The 19,296-nt window shown below is 37.2% G+C and overlaps 1 protein-coding gene across 2 annotated transcripts in view; it reads right to left on the minus strand.

Moving 5' to 3' along the window:
• Positions 1-19,296, minus strand: part of PPARG (peroxisome proliferator activated receptor gamma) — a 144,634-nt gene that overhangs the window by 114,683 nt on the left and 10,655 nt on the right. For both annotated transcript variants that reach the window (XM_023218412.1, XM_023218411.1), the window contains exon 2: positions 6,304-6,380. The gene's annotated coding sequence lies outside the window, so the exon portion shown is untranslated. The remainder of the gene's footprint in view (positions 1-6,303; positions 6,381-19,296) is intronic.

Consider the following 19,296-nt stretch of genomic DNA (forward strand, 5'->3'; position numbering starts at 1 on the left):
TTTTCAAAAGCAATCATTTCTTCCTAATAACTAGCAACTGAGACTTACAGGCCGTAAGGGACCCACAGCAGAGTCTTTACATTTTATTTAAATCTGACATAGCCTCAGGAAATAATCTGTAACTTCTTTGCTATTAAGCTGGGTTTTTAAAAAAAACACCATTTGGGAGGCCAAGGCAGGAGGATTGCTTGAGGCCAGACGTTTGAGACCAGTCTGAGCAACATAGCAAGGCCTCATCTCTGAAAATAATTTAGCAATTAGCCAGGTGTGGTAGTGTGTGCCTGTAGTCCCAGCTACTCGGGTGGGTGAGGCAAGAGGGTCACTTGAGTGCAGGAATTTGAAGTTGCAGTGAGCTATGATCGCACCACTGCACTCCAGCCTGAGCAACAGAGGAAGGCTCTGCCTCTAAAGAATAAAAATAAAAATAAACTGCTCACATTGTTCTAATCTCTAAACAACTATTGAAGCTCTTCACTCTCCAGCCTCCTACCACTATCATACATAAGCCTTAAGTAAATGATAATTCATTTAAATTAACAAAAATCATTTAAATGGACTTCCAAAATATATTTATGCTTTGTATGTTTTGTTCATTTGCTTAATATATCCTCCAGGCAATTTGAAACGTCATAAAATTAATAATGCAAGAGTAAGGTAATTAATTGCTCAAACACTTTAACACAGAAATCCCTCTCTTGGCAATTTATCTGAAGAAAATAATTTTTTTAATTGAGTGAAATATGTACATAAAGATATTCATGGTATGTAATGGTATAAGAATAAAACATAATTATACAATAATTAAAAAACCAGAAGCCACCTAAAAACCGGCTTAGTAAATTATGTGCTATCACTAAGATTACTGCCATTATGAAAAATCTGAAAGCCAGATAGAAATGAAAAATTTATAGGACATAACAGTGAAAGAGGCTGAGGGCCAAGTGATAAATATACAGCAACTGTCAGTAAATAAAAAGCATACACATGTGAACAAAACTGGAAAAAACTACAGAAGAATAGTTTTTTCGTGTGGTTGTGATCATTTTATTTTAAAAAATATTTCACAGCTTTCTAGTAATAAAAATGAAAAGAAATGAACAAAAATGAAACAAGCCCAAAGGCCAAAATTCAAAAGCAAAAGTAATTTGTCTTCATTCCTAATCACATTTCCACCCGCCTTTAAGGTTGGGGCTGTAAGCATTGCTTATGTTTCAACAATCAAGCCCTGAATTCATAGCAAGGGTATAGCTAGGCAGAGAGTTTATTTACAGAGGGCAGGACTGAACTTTGCATGTGAGCACATACAGAAAATGATAAAGATCGTTGTGTCCTATTAGTAATTTACAGAATTGTGATTTGCTCCACCCAGTACATCTATAATTGAATTCCTCAGTCATAAAATCATTGAGACCAAACAAGTTCAGATATCTTTTATCTAAACCCTTTTTCTCCCTCACCATCAGTTAACATATTTCTTATGGGGCTTTTCTTCTTTTTATAGATTCATTTGTCTTAGTTATAAATTAACCCCACAAGCAACTCTCCCAGCCACCCAGCTCTACTGTTTCCTGTGTACCAGATTTTTTTTAACCTCACAATTTATGGTATACAGGCCATTTAAACTGCCAGTTGGTAAATGATGTCCAGGAACCATCTTTAGATTTTTTTTAAAAAAAAAAGTTCCTAAGGATTAATGGTCCTCTAAGCAGAGATTCTCCTTAGAGCCAGACACCCTGGCAAAGAAGTGTATACAACTGCTGAAGACTTGTTACTTCTTTTTTAGTTTTTAAAACTGTAATAAAATATACACAATATAAAATTTACCATTTTAACCATTTTAAGTGTGCATTCAATGGCATTAAGTACATTCATAATGTTGTGTAACCATTCTCCAGGATGTTTTCATCTTGCAAAACTGAAACTGTCCCCATTAAACACTAACTCCCCATTCCCTTCCCATGCCCCAGCCCCCGGTAAGCACCATTCTACTTTCTATCTCTATGAAATTTGACTATTTTAGGTGCAACTTCTGTTATTTCCTGTTTCACCTAAAAAATGTGAACTAGTGTAGTTTGCTAAATTAGTTGAACATACACAAGCGTTACCAGCAAAAAAATTCAGGTTCGAATTCCAAATACTTCACATTTCATTTTTCATGCCAAAATGCTTGAATTTAGACCGTTCATTTTCAGATGCCAAAGTACATACCTGCTCCTAAGTTTGTCTTTTAAGAGTCTGCTCTTTTGATTTTTTTTTCTTTTCTGAGATGGAGTTTCACTCTTATTGCCCACGCTGGAGTGCAATGGCACGATCTCGGCTCACTGCAACCCCCGCCTCCCAGGTTCAAGCGATTCTCCTGCCTCAGCCTCCCTATTTAGCTGGGATTACAGGCATGTGCCACCATGCCCGGCTAATTTTGTATTTTTAGTAGGGACGGGGTTTCTCCATGTTGGTCAGGCTGGTCTCAAACTCCCAACCTCAGGTAATCCGCCCGCCTTGGCCTCCCAAAGTGCTGGGATTATAGGCATGAGCCACTGCGCCCGGCCCTGCTCTTTTGATTTTAAAAGGCTTTATGCTTTTCTAAAATTAAACTTATTTTCTAGACAATTGAACGCTGTCATTGATTTCCTTTAAGAATGAAAGTTCCCTTAGGACCACTTGTATTCACTGAATTCCCAGACATTTTGCCTAGAAACAATATGGTCTTCTTCTCTCCTCTCCGCATTCAAATAAATATAAGACAACACGTTCTAAATTCTTGTTCAAATACTGTCTTGGGTAATGATGACTGGGTGGATCAAGAGATTTTTTTCCAAGTATTTCACGAAATACTTTGACAGTTCTGGTGTGAACTTTCAAATCAGACCCTCACTGTCACCAACTAAAAACACTGCTAAGATGTGGTTCCAGAGGAGGCAGAGCTTTGTGGAGTTATTGCCACTCACAGGTTTCTAGAGAGCTGCAACTGGAAGCAACTGGCTAAAGTATTAAGTACACTAAACAGAGACCAGACTTGTAGAGGTAGAGATGGGAGTGTGTATGAGAAGGATTAGAAAACAGCTCAATAAATAGTCATGATGAAAAGAATGCCTCTGCCTTACACTGTTCTAAGATTTGCAAATGCAGAATACTAACTCTACAAATTAGCCAAAATCTAATGAGAATGATTATTTAGTGACTCCATTGTGACCTGTAAAAAACTTCTTAACTTGAAATAATCTGAGGCTTACAGAAAGGTTGCAAAGATAGTAGAGGGAGTTCCTATGTACCCTTTAGCCAGCTTCCCCCTCCAGCTACCACAGTGCTGTCCCAGTACAATTATCAATGTTGATACACTGAAGCCAAGATACAGCATCCACCTGAGTTCCAGCAACAGATGAATGGATAAAGAAAAATGTGGTTCACATACACAATGGAATACCATTCAGCCATAAAACAGAATGAAATCCTGTCATTTATGACAACATGGATGAGCCTGGTGGTTATTAGGTTAAATGAAGTAAGCCAGACAGATACCACATGCTCTCACTCATATGTGGAAGTTTACAAATTCATCTCATAGAAATAGACAGTAGAATAGTTGCTACTAGAGGCTGGGAAGGGCTGGGGATAGCCAGAGATTGGTTACCAGATACAAAATTACAGTTAGATACAAGGAACAGTTCTAATGTTCTATAGAACCGTGGGGTGAATATAATTAATAACAACCTATTATAAATTTTCCAGTAGCTAGAAGAGATTTTGAATGCTCCCAACACAAAAAAATTGTAAGTGTTTGAGGTGATGGATATGCTACTTACCCTGATTTGATCATTACACATTGTACGCATGTATTGAAATATCACACTGTACCACATAAATATGTACAATTATGTGTTAATCAAAAATAATAATAAAAGCAAAAAAAAAGACCTAATAAATTGAGAATGGCACAATCCTATAACTATTTGGATTTCACTAGTTTTCCTACTAATGTCCTGTTTCAGCTCTAGGACCCAATCCAGGATCCCACATTGCATTTAGTTGTTATGCAATATTCTCCTCCAAATCTGTGGTGGTTCCTTAGTAAAGCTGTGTCTTTTATGCCTCTGATATTGTTGAACGGAGAGGGTCAGATATTTTGAAGAATGTGTCTGTATTTAGGTTAAAGCTTTCTCACAGTCAAATGAGATTAAGGATGTTTGGGAAGAATACGAAAGGCATGATGTGTCCCTTTCAGGACGCTCTATCAGGGGCACATGTGCTCACTATGTCTTATTATCCTTGCTACTGACCTTGATCATGTGGTTAAGGTGGTGTCTATCAGGATTGTCCACTGTAAAGTTACTATTTTTCCTTTTGTAATTAATAAGTGGGGGCAGATACTTTGAGGTTATGCAAATATCTGTTTCACCTTAAACTTTCACTCAATTATTTTATTTTATTTTATTTATTTATTTTTTGAGAGGGAGTCTTGCTCTGTCGCCCAGGCTGGAATTCAGTGGTACGATCTTGGCTCACTGCAACCTCCACCTCTTGAGTTCAAGTGATTCTGATGCCTCAGCTTCCCAAGTAGCTGGGATTATGGGCACCTGCCATCACACCCAGCTAATTTTTGTATTTTTAGTAGAGCTGGGGTTTCACCATGTTGACCAGTCTGGTCTCAAAGTCCTGACCTCAAGTGATCCGCACACCTCAGCATCCCAAAGTGCTGGGATTACAGGCGTGAGCTACCATGGCTGGCCCACTTACCAATTTTAGTATTTATCAGTGGAAGTTGCATGCAGCAATTATTGCTGTGACTTTGTGACAACAATTTTCTATTTCCCCCATTTCTTTTACATTAATTAAAGTTTTCTACAAGGAAGAGTTCTTCTCCCCCCATTTATTTACTTATTCGGTTATTTATTTATATCAATCTGGACTCATGTATATATTTTATCTATAAATAAGATTATAATTCGATATTATACATAGTTATTTTATTGATGAAATTGTTCCAGCTTTGGCCACTGGGAGCTCTTTCAGGTTGACTTTTCTGAGCACATCCTTACTTTCTGGCCCCACAACATCCTCCAGGCTCAGCTTGTATTTTCCCTGCCCCAGCCTTAGAATTAACCACTTCTCCAAAGAGCTCTGGTTTCCTTTAAGGAAAATGGTATAGATTGAGTATCTCTTAACCAAAATGTTTGGGACCAGAAATATCTTGGATTTTGAAATTTTTTGGATTTTGGAATATTTGCTTAACACTTACTTGTTGAGCATCCCAAATCCAAAAATCCAAAATCCAAAATACTCCAAGGATTGTTTTCTTTGAGCATCACCTATATGCCCAAAAAGTTGGGAATCTGGAAGCATTTTGAATTTCAGATTTTCAGATTTGGGATGCTCAGCCTGTATTTGGAAACCACGATCTAGTTTGCTACTGGGGAGTCCCTGCTCTAGGTCCTCTTAGCAGAGAGAGTTAGCAAACATATGTATGTATAGTAACCCACGTATACACACATCTCTATATTAATTTCTGTATCTATCTGATGACTCTTTATTCAATACTGCTCGTTGTGGATTTCATTTATTTGCAGATTTCAGGAAAATGAGCTATTCTGTGATAGCTCATGATTTACCAAAATCAATAGTCCTAAAACTATATAAAACCTTAAAGTGGTACGTCTCCTTTTCCTTCCCAAAAAAGTTGGGGACTAAGAATGGCCTTAGAACCCTATAGTTAGGCCTCGGAAAGATAAATTATCCATGGTGGATATCCCAAAACTTTGGGAGCCCCTGGAGCCTCTGAAATCCTATCCCAATCTAGTGAGTTCCAGGAAGGAAGTAGTTTTAACGTCGGGTACCAGCTATAACTTAGCAATTCTTCCTCCTAGAATGGAGCACATCTGGCTAATACGAAGCTACTTTCTCCTTTGTGACCACAGATTATGACTGCAAGGCCAATAGGGAACCAGGCAAGAAATCTTAATTTTTATCTCAATTTAATTAAAAGTATCATAAGAATCTAAAATCCCGTGATTATTACTTAAGTAGAAAAATAAGATGAACGTAAAAGACTTTAATTAGAGATTCATTTTTAAGGATTTGAGTTATTTCTCAACTTCTAGGTCATTTTCCTATCCTACCTTTGTTTCGTGTTAGACAAATATGTTACACTGCATAGTCCAACTGACTGGAAAATTATATAGCAGAAAGTATTATAACAGTCAAAAATAACTCTCTAGGAAATTTTACAATAAAATACTATGTATACTTTGCATACTCTTTAAAAGGGATACTTTTCAATACAAATGCAGTATAAATTCTGATTTTACTTACTGTTAAAGGCTGACTCTTGTTTGAGAAAATGGCCTTCTTGCTGTATATTTGTGGTTTAGTGTTGGCTTCTTTCAAATCTGAACAATGAAAAAGAAACAAGATTTTCAATACACACATATTCAAAATGTGTACACATGTACACAGCCTAGGCTGCCAAAACGCACATGCCCAAATAAATTTACCTTCTCTACTAGATTTCAATCTGAATGTTTGCTTTCCCTGGGCCTACAATGCTTCATATTCTCTAGAAGTAACAGACTACAAAATGTTTCATCATAAATCATGCAGGGCGGGAGAATCTTTTTAAAATTATTTCATAAAAGAAACACGTATTAGATTCACTTCACCTACTTTCCTATTTCCATCGCTAACATGAATGAAGCCTCTTTCCATCTTTTATGTCACATGAATGATGATACCTCTATTACCGCGCAGACTTAAGAAAAACTAGACCTTAAAAGGATTAATAACCTTGAAAGTTAATGTTTGATAAGTTATACATTGCAAAAACAATCCTTTATAACTTCATTCTAGATGACACATGGTTAGTAAGCCTAAGGTGACAATACAGTCTTGTACCACAACCACTTAGGCAAGGCAAATGCAGCACACCCCTTGCGAAGCAGACTTTTCAGAGGATGAACCAGAGAGCAGATCATCTAAGCAAATGGTCCTAGGGTCTTATCTCTTATGAAAGGCTCAAGGATCCTAGAATAGCTGTATTTTCCATCAAGACAAAACAGCATCTAATGCCAAAAGCCTTATCATCAGGGCTTGAATAGCGCCAACATCGAGACCTGACATTCTACACAGTCTAACCTACATGAAACTCTACAGTGTTTTCTCTTTTAAATCTGTACTTTTTAATTTATATTTTAATAATCTTAAACTTTAAATTTATATAATTTTAATTTATAATTGACAAAAGCTATTTTATTACTTAACACTTGGCATAAATGTAGTAGACTATGAAGATAAAATTTTTCCCATTTTGTTAACTGTAGCAGGAAATAATATAAATTATAGCCAATGTATTTTGTCTGTTTGTTTATTTCTCTGGCATTGTTTAGTACTTCTATTTGAAAAATGAAAGAAAATCTTTTCACTTTAGAAGGCTGAGGCAGGCAGATTGCCTGAGCCCAGGAGTTCGAGACCAGACTGAGCACTACAGCGAAATCCCGTCTCTACAAAAAATAGAAAAATTAGGTGGGCATGGTGGCGTGTGCCTCTAGTCCCAGCTACTCAAGAGGCTGAGGGAGGAGGAACTCTTGAGTCCTGGAGTTCAAGGCTGCAGTGAGCTATGATCACACCACTGGACTCCAGACTGGGCAGCAGAGTGAGACGCTGTCTCAAAAATAAAAAAGAAAACTTTTTAATACAGATTCAATATCAAAAATAGAGTAACAATTTTCTTTCCAGAATGGGACATGTTCTTCTTTAGAAAGAGCTTATGTGTCAGTGTGTTATGCCCGCATGTTTTATGTTTTCTGGCTGTGACTGCTGACCGGTATCATGGCAATTTACATAAACACACTCTAATTTGTTAGCCAGAAATGAAAGGTGCACCCACAGCGAAACCGCTCATTACACACAACACACAGAACACATGAGAGATGAGAAACAACTTTATCTATGACAGATTACCACTTGGGGTTTTTTGTTTTTTTGCATTCTTTCTTTACATTTAAGGTAACTATTAAAAAGGGCTCAAATATGTGAAAACAAAAGGAAAGAATTTTAATCTAAAAAACTGAACAAAATCTGTATGTAAAAATTAAAGAATGTTGATTCCAGGTCAAGATTAAGTTGTACTAGCTTTCCTTGATACTTGTGCCAATTTTCCTTTGAAATACATATGTATTGCTTCGGAAGTAGATGGGCAAAAAGTAAAGATTTCTAGAAACTGGTATCTATTCCTAGTGTGTAGCTCCAAGTGTTGACTCAAACAGAAAACTTGGCTGGTTCTCACTACTGTCAGAGTTAGATAGATTTAGGTAACCTTTCCCCAGACCCCCTCCTGCTAATAGTCCTCCTCCTTCTGAACCCATTCAGAATTGCGCTATATCTTAGAAGGAATCGTCTCCAGACATGAAACACAGTAAGGCAGAGACAAGAGCGATTCTGCGGGGGAGCAGACACCAAGGACTGCAGTTCTTTCACCTCTGCCATCTGGTCAATTAACTCAAGACTGGTTTATATTCATTTGATTATAAACGCCCTACCCATCATCTCTAGAAGCCAGAGAACCGGGCTGTGAAGACAGCAGACAACTGCCTCACACTTCAACACAGCCCACGTTAGGGGGGCTGCTCATCTCTACTCACACAATGGTTTTACATCTGGGATGCGATTTTTACCAGAACCTAAGTAAATAATAAGGCAGGTCAAGGGTAGTTTACTCAGACTAACTTGTCAGAAATGAAATTAATGGGGAAGTTGACTTAAGTTATAGAAAAATATTTAACAATGGAAATAATTGAAAACTTACCAAAGAATTACTTCCCCCAAAAGCTATTAGTTTTATAGGTGATTTTTTAAAGCTTTCAATGAAGAGATAATTTTCCTATATAAGCTGTTTCTAAGTAGGAAAAAATACAGTGACATAATTAACTTTTCTGGAGTATCATAACACTGATATTAAAACCTGACAACAGAGAAAAACATCAGTCCCACTTATCAATATTGATTTTAAATAATAAATAAAATGCTAATTAATAAATTAAATCCTCTATTAAAATAATGAACCACCTTAATCAAGTTATATTTATCTCAGAAAGGCAAAGAAGATTTAATATTTGAAAATCTATTAAAATGTGTCACAGCACTCGGTCAAAAAACTGTATGATTACTACAAAAATGACAGAAACAGTACTCAGTAAAATTCAACATCCATTCTTGACAAAATTTCTTTTAAAAAGTATGAAACTTTAAGAACAAGAATATTAATCTCAAACTTTATAATCAGTATCATCTTAATTGTGAAATACTGGAGCAGCATTTCCCAAAATGTATTCTATAGATAACTTGTTCCCTAAGACTTTCCAACAGAAAGGTTCTACCATAAAATAAATTTGCATATGGTCTTCATTTTTTGAGATTAATAAAGTACATTAGCATAGTATGTACTCTGTAAACCTTGTAATTTAAAAAACAAAACCACCATCAACAGTAACAATCTGCTTCTCAGTTTAATTCAATGGTTCTCAAACTTATTTGAACACGTGTTTTTAATTTTTTATTATTTCACTCCTCAACTCACTTTACTGTGGTTTTTGTCACCTACCTTTCTACTGAAACTTAAGTACATGTCATCTCCTTCCTGCTAAATCCATTAGACTTTTCTTGACTTCAATTCTATTTTTCCAGTGGCATGCTGGTAAATATTTAACTGGCTCTCCTTGCAGAGAAAAATGCCCTGATTGGTAGTGTTTGCCATTTTTTGTGGTGTAAATAATCTCACCATGACTGATTTAAAAGCAACACAAATATTACAGTGTATTTCCACTACTCAGATACCATGAACATGAATCATCTCAGCAATGTAAAGTAATTAGGAAGTGGTGTGCTTTGTATATTTATTACTTTTATTTTTAATATAATTTGTTTAACTGTATTCAGTTTAAGTGTTAATAATAGCATGCATAACAATTGGCTCAATAAAATTCTGAAAATTTAACAACGCGGCTGCAGCACATCATAGTCTCTGCCTCTGCAGCATTTGATATTTTGCCCATCCTCTACTATTGAATCTGTCTCTTCTCTTGACTCCTTGAGATCAGTTTCTCCTTTTTCTTTTTTGAGACAGGGTCTTGCTCTGTCACCCAGGCTGGAGTACAGTGGTGTGATCATGGTTTACTGTAGCCTCAACCACCCAGGCTCAAGTGATGCTCTCACCTCAGTCTTCCAAGTAGCTGGGACTACATGTGTGCACCACCACACCCAGCTAATTTTTCATTTTTTGTAGAGGCAAGATCTCCTTATGTTGTCCATGCTGATCTCTAACCCACCTTGGCCTCCCGAGTGCTGGGATTACAGGTGTGAGTCACCGTGCGTGGCCTCCTATTATCCTACCATATGATGACTATCTTAGTCTCTTTTCCTGGTACTCCTTCTTTCTGAGCTTTTCTATTTTGTGCTCTCCAAGTTTCTTCTTGGCCTTCGTCTCTTCTTTATATTCTTGCCCTCAGCACTCTGACTCATAAACACATCTACTTGCTTACAGCTCCCAAATCTCTCTCTAAACACAACTCCTCTCTTGAGAGTTCCAAGGAAGAACAATTCAACACCTAATTGGACAACTCCTCATTCTCTGAAAAATTAAAAGAAATTCTCTTCTTTACCGGGGTCTTTCAAAATACATTAAAGAAAATTCAGTTTATAACCACAAAGCAACTCTTCTCATATACTCCTTCCCTTTAATTTCCCCTTAATTCCCTTTAATTTTCCTTTAAATGTTCTCACACACCATGCTCTCCAAAGTGTCTCCTTCACCAAAGGCCGTCCTACCTACACAGTCTTTATTCCCAGCCCAGGAATTTCACGATCTCTTCCTCTTCCTCTGATTCCCAGCACTTTGTTATGTATATCAACCCAAATCTTCTGCTTTTCATGACCAGTTCCTTTCTACTCATTCGCTAATTCTTCTTCACAAAAATATAGGACTGACCTTGTAAGATCAACTTTTTTAAGAGTAGGGGAAGGGATTACCGTACTGTCAAATTACAATTCTCTGTGGTGGGTTGGGGCAGGTGGAAGTATGTGAACACTCACAAATGACTAATTTTTGTCCCATGCAAGTAAACACATGGATCTGTCCCCTATCCCCACCAAAGCTGACTGATTCAATTAGAGGCCAGACACAAGATGAGCCGTTTACATTCCTCTCCAGATTTTTACAACACTGATAAAATCTGCTATATTCAATTGACCTCTATATCCTGAGACAAAATAAAATGCCTTTAGATTAAGAGGAATTTAAGAAAGAGAGACAAAAAGAAAATTTTCCTAACAGTGGTTGATTTTAAGTGATGATGAAGTCAGCAAATATAAAGATTTGGTGATCTAATTTACCTTGTCATAAGCAACAACAGGTACTTTCAAGTTGCTTACTACTTACAAGACACATAAGCTCATTTGCAGTGAATTAACACAACTAAGAGTTTAAATTTAATCCACTGTCACATGTGAATATGGTTACACTTGTATAGGTCTAATTGTTAAATGTGGAATAGTGGTGGTAGTGGTGATGGGATGTGGACATCTCATTCCCTGGAAAGCAAAATACTTGCAAAGTAGGCTCCTGTGCAGGACAGGGTGGCTGGATTCAGACTGTCTGGGTTCAAATCCTAGTTTTTTTTAATCACCTGGGAGGTTATTTTACCTCTCTGTTCCTGTTTCTTCATTTGACTTTAATACTGTATATCGGGGGTCCCCCACCCCGGGGCTGTGAACCAGTAGCAGTCCATGGCCTGTTAGGAACCGGGCCACATGGCAGGAGATGAGCGGTGGGTGAGCCAACATTACTGCCTGAGCTCTGCCTCCTGTCAGATCAGCAGCAGCATTAGATTCTCAAAGGTGCAAACCCTATTGTGAACTGTGCATGTGAGGGATCTACGTTGCATGCTTCTGAGGAGAATCTAACTAATGCCTGATGATCTAAGGTGGAACAGTTTCATCCCGAAACCATTTCCCCCTGCCACCAATCTGCTGAAAAACTGTCTTCCATGAAACCAGTCCCTGGTGCCAAAAAGGCTGGGGACTGCTGATGTGCATGGCTGTTGAAAGAATAAAATGAGATAATGTATACAATGTGCTTAAAACAGAGTCTGATATAGAATACGCATTTAACAAATATTAACTATTACCATCAAGAGCTAGATGACTTCTTTGGTGCTTAATTATGGAGTAATCATTTAGAAGGATGGTTAAATGACATTTTGGTTCAGCATTAACTGCAAAATGGTCTAAAGGCAGAGAGAATGGAGAGAAAACGTTCTCTAAGCACAAAATTGTATGGTTACATTTATAAATTGATTGTATTAGTCCAAAAAGTTATGATGGGAATTTGGGATTAGGAGGTAGAATGACATTATAGATTTGAAATATTAAGCAACAATTATTTGTTGAGCATCTGCTATTTGTTAGCAGTATTCTAGACAATAGAGATACAGAATTAACAAAACAAATATTCCAGCTCTTTTATGACTGCACATATGAAAGTGTAATAAAAAATTAGATGCTGAAGACACCTGCTATGTCTGCATTTGGAAAAAAGAGGGCAGAAACCAAGGTTGTTAAAGATAATTAGGAGTTATTCAACAACCATTATGCTTACAAAAATTTATGACTCAAAGTCTACCGACCTCCTTCTACCAATTTGAAGATTAGTGATTCAATACTTAAAAAAAAATCAAAATCCATTTATAAGTGACATCCAACTTTATTTCATCTCATAAAGAGCAACATAACATTTTGTTAACGTTAAATTCAGAAAAAAAATCCCTATTTGATCATGTGTTTAGCAGATAAAAATATACTTCACTTCCATATTACAGTCAGAGACAAACAAAGGCAGAGACAGTAGGAATTGGGAAAGAGAGGAAAGGAAGTAGAAATTCAGAGGGAGAGAAACAGAGACAGAAAAAGAAGGAAAAAAGAAAACATAGGGAACACCAGGAAAGAAAAAGGGGAGAAGGGTAGAGGGAACAAGAACAAGAGCTAGCGCCACAACTGAGGGGAAAAGAGGAGGAAAGAGAGGAAGGAAAGAAGACAGAAGAGAGGAAAGGCTCAGACATTCCAATTAGTCAGAGGCAGTAACTTTTCCATGTTCAAGCTCAGCTATTTACTTTGGATATCAATATTAGAGAGAGTCGTCATTGGTTGTTAAATTTTAAGAAATTAAGGAGCCACCAAAATCACTCAGCCAAAAAGTTTTCCCATTGTTATTACATATAAATAATTCTTTAAAGAAACCATCTTTGCTTCTCTCTGCATTCACGTTTTCCTTTGCTCATACTATTTTTCCATTTGAAATATTTTGTCCACCCTCACCTCACATTCATTCAACAATATTCAATAAACATTTATTGGGTAACTACTGTCTAATGCCAGGCACATGTGAAATTTTTACATATATCTTAATGAAAAGTACAAGCCATTTTAATAATACACAATGAAAATTGGCTACTTTAACAAAATATTCTACTAGACTTGAAGTGAAACAAATTTTTTTCTTCTGCAGCTAACAGTTTTCTTCACCTGATACCATAAAAGCATTAAAATCATCCTCATGAAAATAACGTCCTCTATTTGAGTGAAAAACATTCTAGAATTCCCCTTAAAATATAGTAAGACTATCACTCCCACAGGAGTCTACGTCCTCCACATCCTCTAAAGTACGATTAACCTGTGATCATTCTAGCTGTTAAACATAACAGTTTGATGTTTGCAGTAACTAGTCACATAAGTTGAACAATAAAAGTTATTTCACCCAATTAAAGTGACATCCCAAAGACATCTTCAAGTGGTAGTCATGCCTGGTCTTGTTCAACCACAACATGACAGCACGGGGGCAAGAACGAATGATTTACAGGTCAGCAGCTTGACTGCAATTTATGTAACTCACTTCTGCAGAAATTTGCATGACTTGTGACACACATCACGTGAAAGAGGAACTTACTATAAATATTAAAGTTGGAAATAAGTGAATGTCTGAGAAGGCATTAGAGAATAGTACTTGCTTTAAAAAGAACTGTGGAACTAACTGTACAGATAAATTCAAAATTGAATCTGCATGCAAATTTAGGTAAACATAATTACAAGTGCTAATAGAAACAGACAGAAACTTAGTATATGTACTAATGTTTCAATACAGCCAATCATGAAGAAAATATGTCCTACTAAGTTCATATTAGAGAATAGGGAATCATGGCACCTTAGGGTTACACAAGACCTTATAAGTTACCTAGTCCATTTCTCCCACCAAAGCAAGACGTCTTGAGAGATGATTCAGACTCTACACAAATATGTCCAACGACAAAGCACTCACTTCCTCACAAATCATCCTTTCCCACTGTGGGACAGCTGTAGTTATTAGAATGCTTTCCTTATGCTGAGCTGAACTAGACCTCCCTTTAATTCCTAGCAATCCTTTGACAAAGAAGAAGGATTATTTATGTAACAGTGAGCTCCACAAGAGAAGGTGCCAGCCCATCTTGCCTACTGCTCTGGTCCCAGTGTCTAGCACAAGGGGTGGGACATTATAAAGGAGCCATAAAATATGACTGCCTGGCTGGGCACAGTGGCTCACACCTGTAATCCCAGCACTTTGGGATGCTGAGGCGGGCAAATCACTTGAGGTCAGGAGTTCAAAACCAGCCTGGCCAACATGGCGAAACCTCATCTCTACTAAAAATACTTTTAAAACCTAGCTGGGTGTGGTGGTGCATGCCTGTAATCCCAGCTACTCAGGAGGGTAAGGCAGGAGAAGCGCTTGAACCCAGAGGCAGAGGTTTCAGTGAGCCAAGATTGTGCCACTGCACTCTAGCCTGGGTGATAGAGTGAGGCTCCATCTCCAAAAAAAAAAGACTGCCCTACAGGAGTCAGTCATCAACCCCACTCATTCATCCTTTAGGGCGGTGGTCCTCTAACTCTGGGATGAAGGAAGTTATCTTGTCTCTCACACCCACTGTGGATACTGCTATGAAATGCAAAATTATGTGCTTGAATATCATAATAATATTAAAGTTTTAAAGGCTTACCCTCAAATCTGTCCTTACCATGTGCCAGGTCCGTAACTAACACTTGTGGGGCAGCATCAAGCCACAGACCACACTTTGAGCACCACTCTCTGCTTCAGAGCATCGTCTACATCTGTCCTTCCACTTCACTCTTACAGGCCCTCCTCATGGTATGTCCAGATTTTGCAGCAGCCTCCTGCTTTCCCTGCATGCTACTGCCAAATCAATCCTCTGATTCAATCATCTCACCCCTCTTCTTAAGATCTGGAATCTCCCCGTTCCTTATGAGATAAAACCCACACTCCTTCTCCTGCATTCCAGACCCTTTATCATCTGGCCTAAAATCTACACTTCCAACCATGTTTCTCACTAGTCACATCCATGCACTCTCCACTTCAAACTGGTTAATCTGTGCAAACCTTCCCCTAACTCTATGCTTATTCGCTATTCCAGGCTTTGTTTTCTTATACCGGAAATTATTTTCTCTTTTGGCTACCTCAAACCAGGACCTTTTTTTTTCTTAATTTGAGGTAAAATTCACAATTTAAAATGTATTTATGAAGTGTACAATCCAGTGGTATTTAGTAATTCTTAAAGCTGTGCAATCATCACCTCTGTGTAGTTCCAAAACATGTTCATCACCTCCAAAGGAAATCCTGTACCCATTAAGCAGTCACTCCCCCTTTCCTTTCTCTTCAGCCCCTGGCAACTCATCTGCTTCCTATCTCTATGGATGTACTTACTCGGGATATTTTGTACAAATGGAATCATCCTTTAATTCCCTTCTTGTTTCTTTTTCTGTGCTGTTTTTAGTATTTTTTGTGAGGCTATCCTGTCAATCCCTGAGTTTCTGAAGTTTAGGTCAATTCCCACTTGCTCTGTGAGGCTTTATTTGGCTGTGCCCTCCACTCCACACCGATCTTAGCCTTCTCTGAATTTCCATAGCATTTGTTTTCTCCCTTTACTTATTTTGGCCCTTAATCACATACTGCTGTGAATTGTTAGTTACCTGTTTCAACATTACCCCTTCTTAGCTCATGTAGATGATAAGCTCCTAGCTACAGAAGCTCTGGTATCTCCCTTTGTGCCCAGAACCAACTTGAACACATGTGCAACTCTTTGTGTCTGGCAATACATGAAGGAATAATAAATCAAGAAAACTGAAGTCTAGATGATGAATAAGAGAAAGCCTCAAACCTGTTTCAGTTCTTTATCCTTCCTTATATTATCTTCTCTCAGTAAGAGAAGCATCTGCTTGTGTCTAGCAGGGCACTTCTTTGCCCTAGTAGCTGAACAGGTGTGGTGGCAGAAGGAGAATGGCAGGTTGCCCAAGGGTGGAGAGCATGGAAGTTCCTTGCATTGATCTTTAGTGAGCAGACTCTTACCTTCGTTTTACATCCACAGATGAAGGCCTATCAACAAGAGTGGGTGTCCAGAGATGTCACAAGGTCCATCTATTTGCTTTGCTTGTATATGTAAAGCATTTTCTTTGGTATTTTGAGGTTGCTCATTAACACATATCTACCTCGTAAAAGGAGATTAACTGTTAAATAATTGTGATGATAATACTTGTGATTCATACATGAACTAGCTGAGCAACTGAATTAAATGACATATTATACACAAATGAGGCCAAAACTTGATAGTGTTTTATCTAACATTGAACGAAGTTTAAGAAGAAAACCAGTTTCATTTTACGCATGAGTAGTAAGTCTGAATAACATTTTGTACTGGGCATTACTGTAAACTTTTCTCCAACTGTGGTATTAAGCAGAGTTTGTTACAGTTGCCACTGAAAGTCTCCAAACAAGAATGCAAAACAATACTCTGGCCCTCAGGCCATTAAAAAACCTGTTCTTCTGACCAGAACAACTACAAGGTCCAACATAGAATGTTGAAGTCTATAATTAACATTTTTCCCTTTCATATCCCATTTTGCCTGCTTTTGAATAACAAAATGGAAATTTCTCCTGGCATTAGTTCCATATCATTATGTATCATAAAAACAACACATAAAATAGGAATTAATATTTTAAAGAGTAGTTTAGGAAATTCCCTAAGATTGTGGAGAATCCCATACAAGTGATATTGAAAAAGCACACACTTGTCCTCAAAATAAAATAGAGTTGGAAAGTATTAATAAAGTGTATATAGTGCACCCAGTTCCCTGTGCTGCTGGCTGGGAATTAGGGAAGGTATACAGTGCACAGCAAGGTAAACAGAATAAGAACTACGATACACATTCCTATCCTCCAGAAACTAACAATTTTGCTTGGTACATGGACTTTTCCCATGAAAATTATAAGACATGACAGCAAATAATCAGCAAATATGTGTAACACAGAACATGGAATATATCAGATTCCATTTCAGAGTAGATCTGATTTCTAATTACGTTTTACTTAGGCTTATATTAATATTTGCATTTTCTGAATTCAAAAGCTGGTTTCACCTCCTTTGAGAATGAAAAAAAAAGCTGGGACCAGGATAAATATTTCATACACAAGATATATGACAAAGAAAGTCAACCTGACATTTAAAAATTTAATGTTCACAATAAAAAGAAATTAATTGTGGCTGTATTGTGCTTGGTTAAGATCAAAGATCACACAGAAGGCTAAGTCGAGTACATAGTATGAATTACATGAATGGCTTAAAGACACAACCACGGCAATGTGCTGTGTTCAATCACTTAGTCATTTTCTCAGCTTTTATTGAGCTGTGGTAATTTGTGTACCCAGTGCCAGATACTGCTATGTCTCACCATTTTATAAGGTCATGATTATAGGTGGGCAGGTTTAATGAGTGGTCATTTGGTAAATGTTTGTAGAACCAAATAAATTAACTCTGTTGAAATTTGCAAAATTTGAAGGTTTTGGTTACCTCTGTATTGAGTTACACTGTAACGTTTCATGGCCCTGTATATATGAAAGAATTAATTCTACTTAATTTTACATAAAGTCCATCAAAATTGATTTTCTTATCATTTTTTCACAAAAAATTCATGTGGTTCAGAATTTATTTCTAAGTGATCAATACGATATTTTCTGTCAACCTGAAAACAGAACTGAAATAGTAAACAATTTGTGAATACTGAAATTGAAAACAGTTATAATAAGTAATTTGATCAAAATAATTTGGTTGTTTAAAATAGAATCTGAGTCTCCTTTTACTCAAATAATATATTCTAAGCTTGTAAAAGTTTATAATGGCCTTTTAAAGAGGAAGTAGCCAACTTTATCTCCCAAGAAAAAAAGTTTTTTTGATGTTAATGGGACATTCTCCATGAACTTTGTTTTACATTTTGTTAGGGGTAAATAATTTTTTAAAATTAATTAATTTATTTATAAATTAAATTCACTTGGATATTAACCACTTAAATCTACTGTGAAAACATAAATAATCCTTCTGCAAAGTGAATAATCCTCTTGTCATTTGGATTTTCAAGGAAAGTAATAGCTTATTAGCAAAGGATTCATTCTCACCTCCTTTGGAATAATTCCATTACTGAGACAGAAATAAACTATAAATATATTATGCATAATATACAATATATAATATATGCAATATAATCGAAGATAATAGGATAGTAAGAGAGCTAGGAAAAAATATTCAAGGACACAAATTTTCTTCCCCATACCCTATACCAAACTCAGAGGGAGCCACCTGAATCCATGGTGCCTAGCAATGCCATCTAGTTACAAGGCACAGGCCCATTCACCCCCTCTTAGTCACTGTCATTCCCACTGAAAATGTTCTTGTTAAATCTAGATAACAATGATCGTAAACTCAAGGAGGAATAGAATTTGTCTGTCTGTTCATGCTTTATCCTCCTTATCTGAAACAGCTCTTGGCACAAAGTAGGGACTCAATAGACATTTGTTGAATAAATCTACATTTAAAAAAAGCTTTGGGCTGGGCGCATGGCTCATGCCTATAATCCCAGCACTTTGGGAGGCAGAGGCCAGAGGACTGCTTGGGCCTATGAGTTCAAGACCAGCCCGGCAATATGGCAAACCCCTGTTTCTACAAAAAATATAAAAATTAGCTGGGTGTAGTGGCTCACACCTGTAGTCCCAGCTACTTGGGAGACTGAGGTGGGAGGATCACTTGAGCCCAGGAAGTTGACCCTGCAGTGATCCATGATGGCACCACTGCACTCCAGCCTGGGTGACAGAGTGAGACCCTGTCTCAATCAATCAATCAATCAATCAAATACAAAAATAAAAAGCATCAGTCTCAGTAGATCTGTTCT

The sequence above is a fragment of the Piliocolobus tephrosceles genome, chromosome 2 (assembly GCF_002776525.5).
Source record: "Piliocolobus tephrosceles isolate RC106 chromosome 2, ASM277652v3, whole genome shotgun sequence".
NCBI lineage: Eukaryota > Metazoa > Chordata > Mammalia > Primates > Cercopithecidae > Piliocolobus > Piliocolobus tephrosceles.